Raw genomic sequence first — 7,012 nt, 5'->3', positions numbered from 1 at the left:
TTTACACTCATTCTTTGTAAAACACAGAGCTGAGTACACTGCTAGGGCTGTGTCCTGGTTTAGGGAAAATCTGGGAGAGAACCTCTGAATAGGGTCTCTCCAGAAAGCAAATTAAAGCAGCCCCTCCCCCAACAAGTTCAGGAAAAGATTTCCTTGGAGAAAAGTGAAAAAAACTGTTTATTTAACATAAATTGAATAATATTAAACAATAAAACCTCTCGCTGTTCAATGAGATGACAAATCCAGAGAAGTCCTTTTCCTGTGGTGTAGCTCGGCTCACTCAGTCTCTTATCAGTCCCTCCAGTGCTGGAAAGTGCTGAGACCCAGGCCCTGGTGGGCCACAGGTGTGAGCTCTCGGGGTTTGTCTGGGTTTTCAGTCCAGAGAATGAACAGATCCAAGAAAAAAAAGAAAAAACATTCTGGGGAACTTCCCTGTCTCAGCTTGCTGAAAACTAACTAACAGCAAAGGAGAGCTCAGTCCCACTGTCTGTCCGTGCTGCAGACAGCACAGTCCAGGAGCAGGATGCAGGGGAGTGAGTGCCATTTCTGGACACAAACTGTGCGCTTCTTCTTTCCCCCCCTTCACTCTCAGAGCCAGTCTTAAAGGTGCAGAATTTAATATAAAGCATAAATAGAACACACAGTTGGGGATACAAGCATCATAACATCATCCCAGGACAGGCTTTTATGATGGTTCCTTGACTAATGATGACTCTGTGCTAATCTATTCCTCTCTTCAGTTACCTGAAAGCAAAGCTCACAGTTATTTTATTGATACAAAGGCTAATTCTCACTCTTCAACACAAAGAGCTACTAAAAATAACTGGGAGATTTACCTTTGTCTCACTAGCTACTATATTTAAATATGTATCCAGATAGATACAAAGTTAGGGTCCATTTTTGTTCCTAGATTCTGCAGAAGTTCATTCTTGGCAACAAAGCTTGTAATTATTTTCTTCCACTTATGCTGGGCATGAAAACATTAATAATAGAGAATCAATATAAGCATTTTCTGAATTTAAAGCTTTGGTTTTCTGGAAGAATAAAGTTTGTAAAATATAAGGAAACAGTAATTCCTGTATTTTTATTCCTTACCTTTATTAATTTCCACATATTTTCCACAAAGTTAATAGTCCTGGATTCAAAAGGTGAACTGGATGTCTCTTGTTTTTCTTCACTAGTGAGGTTGTATCATTTTTTGCATGCACAAAACATGACCAAAGATATTGACCTGCCTGAATTTCTTCAAAAAATAATAGAATACATCTCACAGAATTAGTCTGTAGACTTATTACTGTCTTTAAGACAGAAATTTTCTGTTTATAGTCTTCTGCACTTCCAATTTTAGAAATATGATTGGACAACATAATTTCAAAATACTGCTGATTCTTTAAATCAGTTTCTACAAAATTTCTTTTGGTAGTAGAAAAAATTTTCAAATTTTTACTCTGTTCATATTGTAATTTTTATTGCAAACTTTGACACAGAACTTCTCTAAACTTAACTGAGATATTTGCATAGGAAATGGGATAATGTTTCCTGCCTGAACACTTCAGCAGACCTTCTATTTTTTTATTTTTTTTAAGTGTTTTATAAGAAGGCAGAAATACAATCCAGATGGCCTTCATCTCAGCTGTAGTAATCACCCAAGTTTGTCAGGCAGTGTTGGAAAGCAAGTCAGGCAGGTAGAGAAGCAGCTTAATATCACTTCCCTTGTACTTCTTTTTTTAGGCAACAGGTCTGCAAATTATTTAGGAAACCTCAGAAGTACTTGTACTTAGATCAAACCTGAATAAAGCAGAATCTTGTTTACATACACATAAGTACCCTGTAACTGAAGACAGAATAGTTAAATCATAGCAACTAAGCCCACTGAATAAAATTATGTTAATATTATGAAGTCTTTTTGGTAAGAACTGTGTCTTCATAGGAGTTCATTAATTAAATAAACACCAGATGTCATATCACATTAAAAACATTCTAACATTGATGTTTATTATAGATTCCTGCTTTGATTAATATTTCCTCCTTGACTATTCCCCTTTCTCCTCCATTTCTCTTTCTTTTCTACTCAAAGAGAATATTCCTAGTTTTTCTCTGGGTAGATTCTATAGCAAACTGTCTAAAAGATAAACAATATAAACAGCCAAATCAAATGCATTGCTACCATTGCTACTTAATTACAGCTGATTTACTCCCTGTTTGTCATCTTGCATTCATTGCAGCACAAAAACCAAGCAGTCAGAAAAACCAGAGACTCTATAATACATTAGGCTCATGCACTACTTTCTATTCCTTTTCCAATTTCAGTCTCTGTCCCTTAGAAATAACTTTGAAGCAGCAGCTTTGATGCAGATCAAAGTGAAGACTTTTGCACAAACCTCAGAACTATTAGGTCCCCAGCGGTTCTTTTCCATTTTTGCAGACTTTTGCAGATTTTTTGCAGATTTCTACAGATTTTTGCAGAGCTTCAATCAATGATTTTTTGATGAAGCAAAAGGGATTCATGTTTACAGGTATATTGAGAATAAGTATGTTACACATAGTAATTTGCACAAACTATTTTATACTATAGAGTTTCACATAAGTATCCATATTCAAGCATTCACTATGACTGTCTCCTGCCTCTTCCACAGATCTATGCATACATTTCTCTCTTATTACCATCACAGATAGGTTTACCGAACTGTGAAGTTAGTGCAATCTTCTGGAAGGCTACGTTCTCTTTAACCTCACCATGTACTGATGAATTGGTCTTAAAGTCTGTAGGTTTCTGTTGCTTTAAAGGATTTGGTAGGTTGCACAATGATCTTACACAGAATTTCTAGCAGGAAAAAAGTGGGGAAGCAAAAATAAACCATGGCAAACCAAGATAATGCATTACCATCCATGGAGACTATGATAAATACCATGTATGTGTTAAGGGAGAGGAAAAGTTACATTTCTTTGGATATACTCTAGGATGTAAGGACACTGGGCCAAGGAGGAGACAGATTGTATTCTGAAGATGTCCTTATCAATTGGTCACTCAGAAATAAAGATTTTTCTGTACAACAACAAGCACCCTTGGCTTGATTGTTATGCTGCCACAGGATATACCATGCTTACACAAACAGTGATACTGAAGCAACCTTGTATAGTTACTGGCAAACATTTGGTTCTCTCACACTCACACAACTCCCTATACTTAATCCCTTCCACAGCAAGGGAAAGCCCTTAGTTTTCATTGTACTCAAATTTCTTTTCAAGTATTTTCTCATGGGCAGAGCTGTCTTAAAACATAGTTTCAGCAAATTCCTGCGTAAGAGAGGATATTAAGTAAGATGCCAAAACATGTATCTGCAGAAACATTACCTGTTAGAATTGCATGATGAGTGATTATGGGGCAATCAGGGAAAAACAAAATACTTCTCTTCAATAAAGTATGGTGAAAATACATGCATATCTGTGTTCCTCTTCACATTCTCACAGTGCTGGGAGTCTAGGCAGATATTTGTTGCTTCCCTTCACTGGTTCTCACTCTGCAGCTGAGTGTTTGGTGTGACTTGGGTCACTACTTGCAGAGTTTCAGCCTGGAAATTTCCATAGCTTCATGCAATGCTGGTCCATCAAAGTTCCTTGGCTGTTCTGCCAGAGAAATAAGATCCAAAGATCCTTCTTTAATATAAAACTGCTCCATGATCTCAGGGCCATCCTTAACAAGCCTTCTGGTGTCCTACCCATCAACATGAACCTCAGTTTAAGTTGAGCCACGCATAATCTAGACTCAGAGCTCATTAAGTCATTAAGTGTTTGCCAGTTGCAACCACTATGCTTCCTGTATAATCTGGGCCAATAAAAATGAAAAAAAAAATCAACTCTTTTTCATTATTTTAAAAATGTGGAAATGACATGATGTCTCAACTTCTTCCCCCTCAATGTATTCGTTTTCAGCAAAACATTCACTTTATTTAGAACAGCACAACAGATTTCTTTATTCTAACCCATATTTCCTTGTTGCTGTCAGAAAAACACATTTTTTTCCCTGACAAGCTTTATTTCAGGTAGTGTTAGGCTGTCTGTTGAAGCACACAACAGATATTGCCTACACAATACCTCTTCAGCAAGAAAATGCAGGCAACAGCTTATAAAAACTTGCCTGACTATGAAAGGTGAGATTGGATGGTATGTCTGGAGTAAAACCAAGTTCCTCTGAAACATGTGACAATATATAGCTAAATCCCAATGGTAACTCCATTTAATGGCAACTCCATTAAAGGGAAGGTTAGGTTTTAAGGATATAAAAACATCAGAAGTTAAAAAGTAGTACACAGAAAGCTAAAATCTGAGAGAAACACAGCAGTGTGCTATTTTCTGTTGAAGTCCTTGATCCTTTATGCAAATGAACTATCACACACACAAATTTTTCTCAGTGTTTGTCACTTACAGCTTCTAATCTAATTAGTAGTTTTAAAATACTTTTTAAAAATACTTTCAGCAGTGTAATCTTTTTCATCCCATCCTGTCCCTATGATCAGCAATAGTACAGACAAATTATATGGACCCACATAATGAGCCAGGTCTGTTCCTTTGTAGCAGACTCTTTGCAGCATCAAAATGAACTGAAATTGTGACTTGAAGTCTACACTTAATAACTGTGGCTGTTCAGACCACTTTTATAATTGGTATTTGTCATTGACCTGTATCTATCTTCACCTGTATGTGTCTCAACTGTTTAAATTCTAAACCAAATCCCCTGTAACACAGCAGGTAATAAATGCTCTCAGAGATACTAAAAGCCCTGTTAAAACACTTTCTCCCACAAGGGTTCAGGCTGTGTCTTGGCTAGCAGCATCAAAAAGGGATAATTCAGCTCCTCTAAACTTCAGGGTATGATTTATGTCAATTCAGATCTTGCATGAATTTTGCTTGTCACGTTTATCTATTTCTTTTAATCTGGTTTCCCTGTCCTCCATTTCATTCAGCTCTGGTTATAAAACTACTTTTTTCCTGCAATTCTCAGCAGCTAATTTGTATAAAGAATATATATTACTGAAGGGAAGCTTAGGGATATTAGGAAAGGTTGTCTGTGATTTCAATTGATTTGTTTCTTTGCTAGGTTCATTGATATCCTTCACTATGTACTGGGAAGAGTTTTATTTCCTAGCACAGTATTGAGTTGTATGACCATATTGAATGCCCTTTGAAATGTGAAGATTAAGGGGGTTTAGGGCCCAGGTTGCCAGTTTTCTGCAACTCTCCATAGTTGATAAAATTTTCCATAGTGATAAAATTCTTGAAATTTTTTCACATTTTTCTCCAAGATGGCTGGAGGAAACGAAGCCAAATGGAAACGTGGGTAGTAGGAATGCAGAGAAGTCTCACACATAAGCCTTCAGAGCACAAGACACACCATGCTGGAAGAGACTGGAGTAGTAAGGACAGGGCAGTACTTTTATAAAACAACAAATACACTTACTTGACAGTTTACATGCTATGCCACTACCTGAACTTCAGAAAAAGAGGCATATTCCTGAAGGTTTTCCTCAGCTCAACATTAGTGAGAGTGTTTTGAAACTCAAGGATGGTCAGACCTATACTTTAACCTAAATTAAAGAAGAGAGGACTACTCATTGTTATCCAGTTTTGCAACATTTTACACACTCAAGTCTTTACAGTAATTTAGACATACTTAATCTTCTCCTTAATTTAAAGATACGTGAAATCTGAAGTTTCCTCTGTTGTTTTCTATGTTTACTGGTTAATCTGTGCTTCAGTAAGTATTATAATCCACTGCAAAATTCCCGTCATGGATAGGTTCTCTTCTCAGCTGCAGTCTATGGCGCTCATTACCCTGCAGGAGTCATATAGCAGACACAGATTTTTCTCTTAATGAATACTAAAGTGGAATGGTTGAGCCTAAAAGTGAGACTCACTGGCAAGGTTTTAATGGTAAGACAGCTCCAGTGAGACCACTGAGTCTGAATATCACATTGATTTAGGTGTCTCATTAAAAAGATAGGACTATTAGCCTTAGGCACTCTGTTCAAAATACAAAACTTAAAATTTATAATCACTTCTTAGTATTTTCCATTTAATTTTACTGAAAACTTGTATGTTTGCATAAAAATCAGAAAGCACAAAAGGGTATTTCCAAAAGATAATACCTCTTCCTGTCCCTTTGCTAGTCCACAAGGAAGATAATTGTGTCCTTTATCTCTCAGTGTTAAAGTCTCCCAAACCCTGTTCATGCTTCTTAATACTGACAAAAGCTGAGCTCGTTTTTGATAAATCTACAGTCAGGAGACCAGGGCAAGGACCAAGCTGCCTTTGATCGTCTTCTCTGATGAATATTGTATAAAGACAAAATAACATGCGGTAAGAGAGATACAGATTTACTCTTCCTGCTTTTGCTGCTATTACAGTGACACCTGCTGTCTCATTCTGCCTTTTTAAGTTAGAAATGCCTAAGAAAAAAAGTGGCAGCTTCAGAATAAGAACCTTTACAATCATTTTAGTTACTTCTAAAAACATTTCCCCAAAGTGCATTATTCAGTCTGGCTCACATACACTGTCACATTTCCAGGAGTGGTGGAGTGACCCTGGCTGGATGCCCAAGTCAGAGGGAAGAGAAGGGAAGAGCAACAGGGTAACTCACAGAGAGAAAAAATATCCCTGCTGGCAGGATCCTGACCATTTCTCCGGAGAACTGATACTCTATAGAAAAAAAAAAACAAAAAAACAACAACAACAACAACAAAACAAAACAAAACAAAACAAAACAAAAAAACACACCAAAAAACCCCCCACTAAATAAACAAATAAATAAATAATCAGCAATTGATGCTACATTTGAGATTCGCCCAGAGCAGGAGCAGCAGTCTGTCTGCGGCAATCGTTTTAACAGAGCATGGCCTTGCAGCCGCGTGGTCTCAGCAGCATTTAACTACGGGACACCCAAAACTCCTGCGAGAACCATCACCTCCATCCCGGGCAGGGGTGTGCAGCTCCACGGGCCGGGTCCTCTGCTGAC

At 37.5% G+C, this 7,012-nt stretch overlaps 1 long non-coding RNA gene across 5 annotated transcripts; it reads right to left on the bottom strand.

Annotated features, from left to right (window-relative positions):
• Positions 1 to 352: 352 nt before the first annotated feature.
• Positions 353 to 7,006, bottom strand: LOC107198511. Of its 5 annotated transcripts, none has more exons than XR_001519020.1 (6): positions 6,147 to 7,006; positions 5,672 to 5,833; positions 5,459 to 5,585; positions 1,096 to 3,627; positions 837 to 967; positions 353 to 744 (listed from the first exon to the last, which is right to left on the bottom strand). It is a non-coding gene; the product is annotated as an uncharacterized LOC107198511 (long non-coding RNA). The 5 variants fall into 5 exon arrangements; XR_001519021.1 differs by having other exon boundaries at positions 837 to 1,243; positions 3,355 to 3,627; XR_001519024.1 differs by having other exon boundaries at positions 3,355 to 3,627.
• Positions 7,007 to 7,012: the final 6 nt, after the last annotated feature.

The sequence above is a fragment of the Parus major genome, chromosome Z (assembly GCF_001522545.3).
Source record: "Parus major isolate Abel chromosome Z, Parus_major1.1, whole genome shotgun sequence".
NCBI lineage: Eukaryota > Metazoa > Chordata > Aves > Passeriformes > Paridae > Parus > Parus major.
The sequence above is the reverse complement of the archived record's forward strand: the minus strand, read 5'-3'. Positions and strand labels throughout refer to the sequence as shown.